Source organism: Caretta caretta, chromosome 2, assembly GCF_965140235.1.
Source record: "Caretta caretta isolate rCarCar2 chromosome 2, rCarCar1.hap1, whole genome shotgun sequence".
In the NCBI taxonomy this organism is placed as follows: domain Eukaryota; kingdom Metazoa; phylum Chordata; order Testudines; family Cheloniidae; genus Caretta; species Caretta caretta.
Genome location: NC_134207.1, coordinates 193,599,239 through 193,612,885, shown reverse-complemented (window position 1 = coordinate 193,612,885; position 13,647 = coordinate 193,599,239).

Here is a 13,647-nt window from a genome sequence, read left to right as displayed (position 1 = left end):
TGGTGGGGAAGGAGACAGTACCGGAATCAGTATGAGGGACCTCGGCACCAAGACCTTCTTTGGCCCTGCTGTATTCAATGCTGCAGATGCTCCCATGGCAGCTTTCACCGCCCTCAATGTTGATGCACTTGGGTGCTCCAGTACCACTGTTTACACCGGGACCATCACTGCCTGCAGCACTGACATGCTTGATACTGATGGTACCAGCTTCATCGGGGCAATGGATGAATTGGGCCACGTATTGGCTCCCTAGGGCATCGCTCCGCCCATGTCTCTGAGATCCTGGGGCTTTTCTGAGTCAGGGTTGTCATCTTCCCACTCCATATCACCTGGTGAGCTCTGAGGGCCGCCAATGGACCAGTATGGCTCCCAGGGTTGGCATGCACCTCATGGCTGGGATGGAGGTCTTTGCCCTGGCCCCTACTGGCCACCAATCTGCTACAAGTATCTGTGGCCTCCTTGGACTCAGTAGGACGCTCCATGCTTGTGGAGATCCCACTCCTCATCTCATTCAAAGCTGGAGTCACCCACCAGGTTGACAATGGTTACTGTGGGTCAGCTGCAAGCCCAGGCATAGGTGGTCTTCCTCCCTGCAGAGCCGCTGGTGTCCTCCCTTCCGGGTTCTTCGTCCAGAGAGCAAGAGCCAGTTGTGGCTCAAACGAGAGCCTCACCCTCATCACCAGATAATGCCATGCTGCCTGGTTTGTCCTCTGCATCTATTCCAGAGGACTTTAAGGCATACCAGGACATTTTACACCATGTAGCCACATTTCTCTACATCCAGGAGAACACAAACTGGTAGACATTCTACAGTCCGCCATCCCTGGGAGAGTGGCCCTCCCAATTAATGATGTGTTCCTTGAGCTGGCGAGAGCCCCGTTAAGTACACCGGCCTCGGTACCACTGGTGACTAAGCGCATGGAAAAGTGGTACTTCATTCACATGAGGGATTTGAAGAGTTTATTCACATCCAGCCCCAAATTCCCTGTTGTAACGGTGGTGAATGACAGGCCCGGTAGGGTAGGTTGAAGTCTCTGTCCAAGGACAGAGACTTCAAGTGGTTGGATGTTCTGGGCAGAAAGAGCTATATCTCATCATCCCTACAGATAAGGATTGCGAATCAACAAGCTTTGCTGTCCAAGTATGATTTTCTGAATTGGTCAGCCATGTCTAAATTCGTGGACCGGTTGTCTGAGGCCTTGCATGAGGAGTTTTGGACATTTGTTGCAGAAGGCTGCTTGGAGGCCAAAACATCCCTGCAGTCCACCCTTGGCGTTGCGCATATCATGGCAAGGGTGATGGCCTCAGTGTTAATTATGAGGAGGGGTTCTTGGTCGCAAAACACTCGGATAGGTTTGGATATCCAGCAAGCCACTGAGGACTTGTCCTTTGATGGACGGATGTTGTTCTTGGACAAGACAGATGACATTTTGCCCTACTTTAAGGCTTCCAGAGCTACTTTAAGATCCTTGGGTGTGTACATGCCTCCACAGGAAGACACCACTATGGGGCTCAGCAGCAGCAATATCGCCCACAGCATTCCTTGCGCAGCCTTCTCCCCCACCACCCCCACTCCCCAAAAGCAGTGGGACTACCCTAGAAAAAGGGATAGATCCCACAAGAGGAAGCAGTTGGGCTCAGGCTTTGGGTACCCTCCCCCGGCACCTGCTAAGCACCCATTTTGACTCCTTAGTTCAAAGCAGTGGTCCAGTCATTTCTCCACCATCTTTGTCCCCCTGTCCTTTTGGGGACAAGCTGCCCCATTTTTACAATGCTTGGGAATTAATTACCTCTGATAGCTGCGTCCTAGACATTGTCAGATCGGCCACACAATCCAGTTCCTTTCCATGCCTGCTCCCCACCTCTCCTCCCTGTCCCTTTTCAGGGACCGCTCTCACAAGATGCTGCTTATTGAGCAGATCAGGTCTCTGCTGACATGGGTAATGGATATCAGGAACGGCTGCAGCCACAGCTTCTACTCCCAGTACTTCCTGATACCAAAAATCAAGGGCGGGATAAGATCCATCCTCAACCTTTGTGGCATCAACGAGTTCATCAAATACACGAGGTTCTGCATGATCCACTTTTATCGGTTGTCCTCCCCATGCTGTCTCATAATGACTGGTTTGCTGCTCTGGACCTCCAGGCAATTCTACTAAGCCACAAGAAGTTACTTTGTTTTGTGGTAAAAGAACATCACTCAGTATATGCTTCTCCCATTCGGCCTCTCTTCTGCCCACCGAGTCTTCACCTAATGCCTGGCTGTGGTCCTGGCATATCTCAGGAGGAAAGGAATTCACAACTTCCTTGATGATTGGTTACTCGGGGGTGGCTCCACAAAGGAGGTTCTTGCCGACATCAACATCATGTTGTGTTTGCTTGACCATCCCAAAGTTTTTATCCAAAATGGTCTCTCAGTTTCATCTGACTCAGGCAATGTATTTACCTGTGTTTTCCCCTAAACCACACTCTTCCTCGGAAGAACAGTGCCTCCATCTAGCCAGGACTAAACCATTTTGTGCTTCACTTCGCTTGCTCGTGTCATTTGTGGACTGCATGAAGGGGCAAGTGATCTCTGCACAGACCATCTCTAGATGGATAACATCCTGAATCAAGACTGCATATGAGATAGCTTTGGCTACACCTTCTCAGCGAATACGGGCTCACCCCATGAGGGTACAAGCAACATTGATAGCATTCCTCAGTGACATTTCCATACTGGACATTTGCAGGCAGCCATGTGGTCATCCATACATATATTTACAGACCATTAAGCTATTACCGCATCTTGCAAAGCAGACACAGGTCTCGAAAGGGCAGTCCTGTGATTTCAGTAGACTCTAAGACCCGCCTCTGGATTATCACCTAAGTAGAATACACATCTGCATCTACTCGAAGAGGAAGAAACAGTTACTTACTGTAACTGTGGTTCTTTAAGATGTTATGTAGACATATATTCCCCTCTGTACTGGTGTCTCATCTTACAGGCTTGCGATGTGAAGGAACTGAGGGGGGTGGGTGGCAGCACCACCTCACATAACCAGGGGAGGGGCCACAGCCATGAGGTATGAGCACCGCCCCTCTATGGTAGTGGTTCTTAACCTTTCCACATTACTGTATCCCTTTCAGGAGTCTGATTGTCTTGTGTACCCCAAGTTTCACCTCACTTAAAAACTATTTGCTTACAAAATCAGACATAAAAATACAAGTGTCAGAGCACACTATTACTGAAAAATTGCTGACTTTCTCCTGTTTACCATATAATTATAAAATAAATCAACTGGAATATAAATATTGTAATTACATTTCTCTGTGATACTTGAGCCTGTTTTTCACTTAGCCTTGTCTGAAGCCCTACCACCAAGGGCTGAAGCATGTAGCTTAGCTTCACGGGCTGCCCCTGTAGTGTTGGGTTCTGGGCAATTGTCCCACTTGGCACCCTGTAACACCTGCCCTGAACTTGCGAACCTCCTACTTCCACTGGGTTTGAGTAGTGTAAACTAGTTAGGGAATGAGAGAGAAACCAGAAATCTGGGTGAGTGAAATGGGCTTCCAGGAGAACACTGGCTTGGATGATGAGCCACTGAAGCTGGCTACAAACTTCCTGATTTTCTAGCATACATGGGTGGGAAGGAGGTTCTGATCCTGGCCACCTGGAGAACATAACAAAAATATTCATTGATGAATTTTATATCAAGGAGTATTTTTGACTATTGCTCACCTGTCATTCTGGTCTTTAAAATCCTCCTGCTTACTTTAGCCCACCGGGGGAGGCGTAGTACGGATTTAAGTACATGTTGGAAATAAATCCTGAGGTTCTAACACGGATTCTCCCGCTGACCTTGGCAAATCCTGTCACTTCTGCTTCAGTTTTCCCATCTATAAATGGGGTTAATACCTATTTCTTGGTTTCTCAACCTGGGAGTCATGAGTAGGTGTCAAGGGATTGTGACCTCCCTGCCCTTCCCTTATCAGAAAAACAGTAGGGAGGACCAAGTCTGGCAAAGCTTGAGAAACAATGACCTATCTCATAGGGATTATTATTATTATTTATATTAGAGGAGTGCAGAGGGTCCCCAGAGAGGCATCTAGGAGCCATACAAACATGGTAAAGAAATTTAAATTTAGTTGCTGTGCAGGATTAGTTACCCCATAAAATGCTAAGTAATATTTTGTTTGCAGTGTTCTTTTAGCCGTGTTGATCTCAGGCTATGAGGGAGACAAAGTAGGTGAAGTACTATGTTGTATTGGACCAACACAGACCTGTGTAGTTCAAAAGCTTGTCACTTTCACCAACAGAAGTTGGTCCAATAAAAGATAGTACCTCACGCACCTTGTCTCTCAAGTAGTATTTTGCCATAGACCTCTTTCCATTCCCTTCCTCTCGTCTCCTAGCAGTCTGCTGTCTCTTTTTATCCAGTCTCATCCCCTTTGGTGTAGGAGTTTTTCTCCATCTCGAACTCTGGAACTGTATCTTCTTTGCCTCATTGACTTCATCCATACCTCACCTGATGGAAAAAGAAATCTTTCTACCTATACATCTTCATCTCTCTCTTGTTCTGTTGTTTTTATTTCTCCCTTATAACAGTCTTGTGTAATTCTGTAAACAGTTTGGAAAGACAGTTTGTATGAAAATTCATAACAAAGTAAAGTTGTATTGCCAGCTAAAAATATTAGGATGAATATTTATTTTTTAATCCAAGGTATTAAGAGGGAAGACAGAAGAAGAAGGTTACCATAGGATCATTGACAAGGGTTGCTAGGGAGACTTTGTCAAAAGACATGACAGGCTAGAGCACTAGAGTGGTAAATCCATTCAAAAAAATCCAATATAAATATGCATGGAGATAAAGGATGAAGATGAGTGCTGTGCTTGCAAAAGTAAAATCTAAGTAAACCACAGAGCCCAGTTGTAATCACACTTACGTCTATTTTTTTCTAAGTGTCCTAGAAGCTCACTTGGTAATTTCCCTGGGTATGGAGGACAGAGAAATGGAGGTTCTGGTTGTCACAATTGACAAAAAAGCAATGATCCATTTGATCTGATTTCAGACCCAGCATAATTCTGCCATGATATAAATAGGAACTAAGCTTGATTGATTGATTTATTTAGTAAAAATCACACTAGAACAGCCTTTTTGTTAGAGGACAGTAAGGTTATTGAAGATCCAATGAATATGTAGCTTTGCTTTCTGTAAAGTGCCCCATGCAGTTGGTTCTTGCATTTTCCACATGGTATAGTTATTTTTTACCTCCCTCTGAAAAAATGAGCAGGAATAATCTTTTCCCATTGTAACAGATGGATTTTAATCTGTCAAATAACATAACTGATATAGAATAGAAATAATGGTGCGAGAAAACTATACAAAAAAGATAGATGGAGCTTGACTCAACCTAACACCTAAAAATGACATTTGAAATGCTAGGGCTTTGAGAAAGGAAATTTGGAAGTAGATCCACATGGCAGGATGTTAGATGATACAAGGGACAATGGCCTCTGTACAGAGAATAGGCACTATTACACTTCTTCTCCCAGATGGAACACCTGATCAAACTATTTACTGTGGAATATCTGATGTAATGCATTCTTTTACTTTTAACATCAAAAATAGTGATAGTCTGGGCTCTGAGACGGTGGGAGACCAAGACATCCAAAACCAAAGAAGATGTGCCACTGGACAGCCAACCGCAGAAAAGGAGAACACGCCATATAGAAAGGTAAGGCTGTAACTTCAGTTAAACACATTGTGAATATATCTGGCTTAACTAGTAACATAGTGAGTAAAAGCAGTGTGATTCAGACCATTTATTTTGCTTCAATCTAGTATTTCTTTAAATTAAATCTTGTTTAAAGATACTACTTGAGAGTCTTAAACGTCAGGAATTTCATGAAGACCCTTCCAGGGAAGATGGAACCTACTGCAGTGGGGAATCCTGACAAACAGGGCCTGAACTAAGGGACCCCCCTCCCATAAGATGTTACAGGGATTCTGTCTGAATGATGTCTAGTGCTCATGGAAAAGAATACAGCTTAAGGAGCTAAAGGTAACACATGAGAAGTTTCTTGTAGGAGCCTGAGGACAGACACTGTGGGGATTTGGTCCCTCCTAGACTACTTGGTTTTTTGTTTTGTTTTAATTTAATTTAATTTAGTTAAGGTACTGTTTACAGGATCATTTTGCTAAAGTGCTGTGTGTGTTGGCTCTTTAAATAAAAAAGAATTGAAAAATGTAGCAGCAGCCAAATAATCACAAAGTTATGCCAGTAGGTCCAGTTCCAAATATTTGGTTGGAATAATGATGTGATAATACCATCTTTGACCAACTTCCTCCAAACATACAGCTGTTCTGTGAGCCACAGGGAAATCCCACCCTCCCCAGGACATAAAGAACATCATCAGTACTCTGCAGAAGCTGTGCAGTAGAGATAGCATTGTACCATGAAAAATCCCTACCCTGTGTAGAACTGAGATTGGGGGCAGGGGAGGTGTATTTCATTTTAAAAAAATATTCACATGTAGCAAACTGCTCTCGGGGCAAGAGGCATTTCTATTTTTATGAAAAAGCAACTTGGTATGGGCCCTTTCTGTTAATGTTTGCAAAACTTCTGATGTGGGACAAAATCTACATAATCACCTCACGTTTATATAATTTCTCCCGAATGATGCCCAAACACCTTAGGCACCCACCCCGACACACGGATGAGAATGTGGTAGATACTCTGTGCTAGCACTCTGACAAAATTGGGGTGTGTGTGCGGTTGGGGGTTATCTGAGGAAAAAACTGATTTAGATGCAACTACGAGGAACACTTAAGATGGCCCAATGTAGATGCCTCCCTAGGGATTTAGTCATGAAAATGGTGTTAAACCAGTGTCATAAGACAAATGATCAGGACCTCTGTTACATCTCTTCAGCAAGATGTCTGCTCTGCCAGCACAGTGTTCCCTTAGCACCATGCTGAGATGCCAGAAGTGTCAGCTTTTGAGCCATGAGCTAGGTTATCCCGAAAGCTTATCAATACAATGACTAAATCCCACACTACTTAATTTACAAAAGCATAGTTCATAGCGTTAAAGAAAAATAAATCTGAGTTGATACATTGTAATATAACCATATTGATTAGATGGTAGTGGAAAGATGCTTTTTTAAACAAGTGAATATATCTGTTCCTTAGTTGGGAATTGATTCCCCAAACCAGAGAGGAAAATATTGGTAAAATGTATGCAAATAAACAAACAGAGGTGAACGTAGCAGAGTCTGAATGCAGAAAACAAGCATTTCCTTGATTTACTTCTGACTGTTCATTTCAGAAGCTCACTGACACACCTATGAGAGAGTCAATTTATGCTTGAGGCTCTATTCAAAATTGGAAATCACTTTTTAAAAAACAAGCTACATATTTATATCCTTCCTGCTTGAAACGCTATAAACAGATTGATTTCTAATGTGAACAAAGTCAGAGTTTCATTCTGTGCTGCACACGTGAAGAGTTATTAGGCCAAATTCCTCCCTAGTGTAATTCAGTGTGATGATACAGTAGGAATAAATGTGACTTGCTGTCATTTAATAAGGATCACAAATACACTTGAAACAGCCATTTTTAACCTAAAGCAGATGTCCGGTAAATAAATGAGTTGGTAAATCACAACAATGCATGCAAGCCAACAGGGTATTTGATCTTGAATATTTAAGTTTTTCAATCATCCTCATGGTTCAGTGCTTGTTTACTGTGTTCTCAATCAGCTGTTCCTGAAGAGTCAATCTCCCACGTCAGGGACACTACACACTGCAGGTTGGGACCCAGCTTTGGGGATTACATGCACTGTGAAGAGGTGCCAGTAGTATATTGAATCAATTAAACTTTTACAAAGATTTACCTTGTTAGAAGGATGCCAGGAGCTTTTTACTGTTAGGTTAACAGTGGAAATCAAAGTATAGTGCACATTAGGTAAAAGATTAAATCAGTGATGAAATAAAGCACATATTTAATACGTGCTCTAAATTTGAAACTTTCTCATAACTGAAGCTTTAACAGAAAACAGTTAATGGGAAGAGACTCATACTTCAGGCTACTAAAGAAAAGATGTGTGACTGAATATAGGAACAGTTACAGGCCTCAGCCTCTTGTTAAACTTAAATTAGAAAAGTAAATCCAAGATTTAGGCTTCAGACATACAAATTGAGACACAGTTCTGTCAATCTAAATTACGGATTTATACATAGATAATTGCCTACATATCTTGAAATTGGTCATTAGGATTGACAGTACTGATGGGCTAATTTTACAGTGAAATGCTATACAGTATTTAAAATCCCTTGAAGGGTGGAAAAATTGGCTGATTCCTTCCACTTTTTGGAATCACATTTGGTCCCTCTTTTCTCCATCTTAGTTAGAATCTGTATTTATTTATAGATACATTTTAATTTTTTCTAGCATTATTTCAGAGTTCTGTTCTGCTCTTACTAACTGCTTCCTCTCAGGTAATTCTAAGTGTGCAAGCAGGAGGAAGTAACCAGGGGGACAGCCAGTCTTGATTCTGACTAACAGGGAGGAACTGGTTGCAAATGTGAAGGTTCAAGGAAGTTTGGATGAAAGTGATCATGAAATGATAGATTTCATGACTCTAAGGAAAGGAAGGAGAGCAGCAGAATAAGGACAATGGTCTTTAAAAAGGAGATTTAAGCAACTCAGAGGACTGGTAGGTAGGATCCCATGGGAAGAATATATAAGGGAAAAAGGAGTGCTGGCAGTAAGGTACAAGTGCAAACTATCTCAATGCGAAGGAAAGATAGGAAGTACAGTAAGACGTCAAAATGGCTGCACCAGGAACTCTTTAACTATTTGAAAATCAAAAAGGAATTCTACAAAAAGTGGAAACATGAACAGATTGTTAAGGATGAATACCAAAGAATAGGACAAGCACATAAGGACAAAATCAAAAAGGCTAAGGCACAAAATTAGTTACATTTAGCAAGGGACATAAACATAAGAAAAGATGCCATAAATACCTGGAGCAAGAGAAAGACTAAGGAAAGTGTAGGTCCACTACTTAGTAGGGAGGGAGAGCTAATAATGGAAGACATCAATGCAGTATAGCTGTTTAATGACTGTTTTGCTTCAGGCTTCATTTAAAGCCATATCTACACTATCACTTATGTCAGCAAACCTTTTGTCGCTCAGGGATGTGGGGGGAAAAAACCACACCCCTGACAGACATAAGCTTTGGTGGCATAAGCACTCGTAAGCAGAGTGCTATGTCAGGGGGAGATGCCGTTTGCCGCTCATTGAGCTGATTTTATGATTTCAGGGGGAGAACAGCAGCATAGTTCTATCAGTACAGCTGTGCCACTGTAAGCTTGTAAGCGTAGACATGGCTCAAATGGGTAAGTGTGATCAGATGCTTAACATAATATTAACAATAAGGGGAAGGAACATAAGCTTAAAACCAGTATATAAAGAGTATTTAAACAAGTTAGAAGTATTCAAGTTGGCAGGACATGATTAAATTCATCCTAGGGTACTTAAGGAACTAGCTGAAACAATCTTGGAACCATTAGTTATTTTTTGGGGATTACATTCTCATAAGAAAACTAGGGAAATGTAGTCTGGATGAAATTCCTATAAGATGGGTGCACAACTAGTTGAAAAAACACAGTAATTTTCTGTCAAATGGGGAGGGCATATCTGGTGGGGTCCTGCAGGTTTCTGTCCTAGGTCCAGTACTACTCAACATTTTCATTAATGACTTGGATAATGGAGTATAAAATCTGTGAATGACACCAAGGTGGGAGGGATTGTGCAAGCACTTTGGAGAGGACAGAATTAGAATTCAAAATGACCTTGACAAATAGGAGAATTGGTCTGAAATCAGTTAGATGAAATCAGTAAAGACAAGTGAAACGAACTACACTTAGGAAGGAAAAATCAAATGCACAAATACAAAATGGAGACTAACAGGCTAGATGGTAGTACTGCTGAAGAGGAGCTGAGGATTATAGTGGATCACAAATTGAAGTTGGGCCAACAATGTGCAGTTGGCAACTAGGCAAAATAGTCTAAGATATATTAACAGGCGTGTTGTAGGTAAGATATTGGCAGTAATTTGGTAGTGGTGAGGCCTTAGCTGGAGTATTGTGTCCAGTTTGGGATGCCACACCTTAAAGATGCAGACACACACAAAGGTGACCAAAGGAGAAAAACAAAAATGATAAAAGCTTTAGAAAATTTGAGCTATAATGAAAGGTTCCCCCCCCCCCTCCAAAAAAAAAAAAATCCTGGATATGTTTAGTCTTGAGAAAAGAAGACTGGCAAGAGATGCTGATACAATCTTCAAATACATTACAGGCTGTTACAAAGAGGACAGTGCATAGTGATCAATTGTTCTCCAAGTTCACTGGAGGAAGAAGAAGAATGAAATGGCTTAATCTGAGACCAACATTTATATGCTACATTCTTAAAGTTCAGATGTTTAAGAGTGAGGTGACACATTGAGGCTGAAGAGGCTCATACTGAAGAGGCTGATACTAAACTGGGAGGAGTGGTAGATACGCTGGAGGGGAGGGATAGGATACAGAAGGACCTAGACAAATTGGAAGATTGGGCCAAAAGAAATCTGATGAGGTTCAATAAGGATAAGTGCAGGGTCCTGCACTTAGGACGGAAGAACCCAATGCACAGCTACAGACTAGGGACCGAATGGCTAGGGAGCAGTTCTGCGGAAAAGGACCTAGGGGTGACAATGGACGAGAAGCTGGATATGAGTCAACAGTGTGCCCTTGTTGCCAAGAAGGCCAATGGCATTTTGGGATGTATAAGTAGGGGCATAGCGAGCAGATCGAGGGACGTGATCGTTCCCCTCTATTCGACATTGGTGAGGCCTCATCTGGAGTACTGTGTCCAGTTTTGGGCCCCACACTACAAGAAGGATGTGGATAAATTGGAGAGAGTCCAGCGAAGGGCAACAAAAATGATTAGGGGTCTGGAACACATGAGTTATGAGGAGAGGCTGAGGGAGCTGGGATTGTTTAGCCTGCAGAAGAGAAGAATGAGGGGGGATTTGATAGCTGCTTTCAACTACCTGAAAGGGGGTTCCAAAGAGGATGGCTCTAGACTGTTCTCAATGGTATCAGATGACAGAACGAGGAGTAATGGTCTCAAGTTGCAGTGGGGGAGGTTTAGATTGGATATTAGGAAAAACTTTTTCACTAAGAGGGTGGTGAAACACTGGAATGCGTTACCTAGGGAGGTGGTAGAATCTCCTTCCTTAGAGGTTTTTAAGGTCAGGCTTGACAAAGCCCTGGCTGGGATGATTTAACTGGGATTTGGTCCTGCTTCGAGCAGGGGGTTGGACTAGATGACCTTCTGGGGTCCCTTCCAACCCTTATATTCTATGATTCTAAGAGAAACCCTCCAGGAGCAAACAGCTAACGTTACCTTTCAATTGTTAGACATACTTGTGGCAACATAGAGACTAACAAATTTATTTGAGCATAAGCTTTTGTGGGCTACAGGCCACTTCATCGGATGCATAGAATGGAACATTAGTAAAATTTTACACACGCATACACAGAGAGAGAACATGAAAAGGTGGAAGTAGCCATACCAACTGTAAGAGGCTAATTAATTAAGATGAGCTATTATCAGCAGGAGAAAAAAAACTTTTATAGTGATAATCAAGATGGCCCATTTAGACAGTTGACAAGAAGGCATGAGGATACTTAACATGGGGAAATAGATTCCATATGTGTAATGACCCAGCCACTCCCAGTCTCTATTCAAACCCAAGTTAATGGTGTCTAGTTTGCATATTAATTCAAGCTCAGCAGTTTCTCATTGGAGTGTGTTTTTGAAGCTTTTCTGTTGCAAAATTGTCACCTTTAAGTCTGTTACTGAGTGGCCAGAGAGGTTGAAGTGTTCTCTGTTTGCCAGAAGCTGGGAATGAGTGACAGGGGATAGATCACTTGATGATTACCTGTTCATTTCCTCTGGGGCACCTGGCTCTGGCCACTGTTGGAAGACAAGATATTGGGCTGGATGGACCTTTCGTCTGACTCAGTAGGGCCATTCTTATGTTCCCTCATCATTCAGAAGTATTCGTTACCATCATAGGACTCAACCACATCAGCCACACCATCAGGGGCTCATTCATCTGCACATCTACTAATGTGATGCTATAATGTGCCAGCAATGCCCCTCTGCCACATACATTGGCCAAACCAGACAGTCTCTATGCAAAAGAATAAATGGACACAAATCTGACATCAGGAATCATAACATTCAAAAACCGGTAGGAGAACACTGCAATCTCTCTGGTCACTCAGGAACAGACTTAAAGGTGGCAATTTTGCAACCGAAAAGCTTCAAAAACAGACTCCAATGAGAAACTGCTGAGCTTGAATTAATATGCAAACTAGATACTATTAACTTGGGTGTGAATAGAGACTAGGAGTGGCTGGGTCATTACACATATGGAATCTATTTCCCCATGTTAAGTATCCTCATACTTTGTCAATTGTCAAAATGAGCCATCTTGATTATCACTACAAAAGTTTTTTTCTCCTGTTGATAATAGCTCATCTTAATTAATTAGCCTCTTACAGTTGGTATGGCTAATTCTACCTTTTCGTGTTCTCTGTATATATATCTTCTTACTATATGTTCCATTCTATGCATCCGATGAAGTGGGCTGTAGTCCACGAAAGCTCATGCTCAAATAAATTGGTTAGTCTCTAAGGTGCCACAAGTCCTCCCGTTCTTTTTGCAGATACAGACTAACACGGCTGTGACTCTGAAACATTTCCATTGTTGCCGGCCATAGACATTTTAAGCACAAAAAATAGTTGTGCTCTTGTCTAGACACCAAAATTGCACCAGTGTAACTAAACAAATGCAGCTGTGTGGGTGGACACTTAAAGTGAAAACATGGGACTTTCAACTAACCTCTTCTGTAGCCTTAACGCTGGTGTTCCATATTAAGGATACACAAGTGCAATGTGTAACTCAAGTGCCCTGGTACCCACTGGAATTCACAGGTCCAAGATAAGCACCCAGACTCACCATGCATTGTGTGGGGAGAGATACAGAAGATCGGCAGCTCTCCCCTCAGCTTGTGAACACCTAAACTAGCCAGTAAAAAATGCCAAGGGGCAGAGCCTAACTCCAAATTGGAGGGAGATGCCTTCTCCTTTGCTCAGAATTCTGACATGAACCCTCAGCTGGAATTAGGCACCTGAAACAGCTTAGCTGCACAGGGGGTGGAGGGAGTAGAGAAGGAAAGCCTATCCCCTTTATAGCCCAGTGGTTAGGGTAGTCTCCTGCAACATGGAAGACCTGCTTTTAAATCCCTGCTCTGTCTGATTTGAAGCAGGGACTTGAACCCAGGTCTCCCACATCCCAGGAGTGCCCCAACCAGCTGGCTATTAGCTACTCTGCATCTCAGTCTCTTCCGAAGCTGTTCCACTTTGTAAAAATAAATATTTATTGGGCCAGAAAAAGAGAGAGATTGGTAGTCCGGTGGTTAGGGCACTTCGGCTATGGGAAGTGTGAGGTTCAAGTTCATGCTATAAATCAGGGCTTCAAACTTGGGTTTCCCTCATCCCAAGTACCCTAGCCACCAGCCAGACCCAAAAATTCCCAGTCTGCTTGG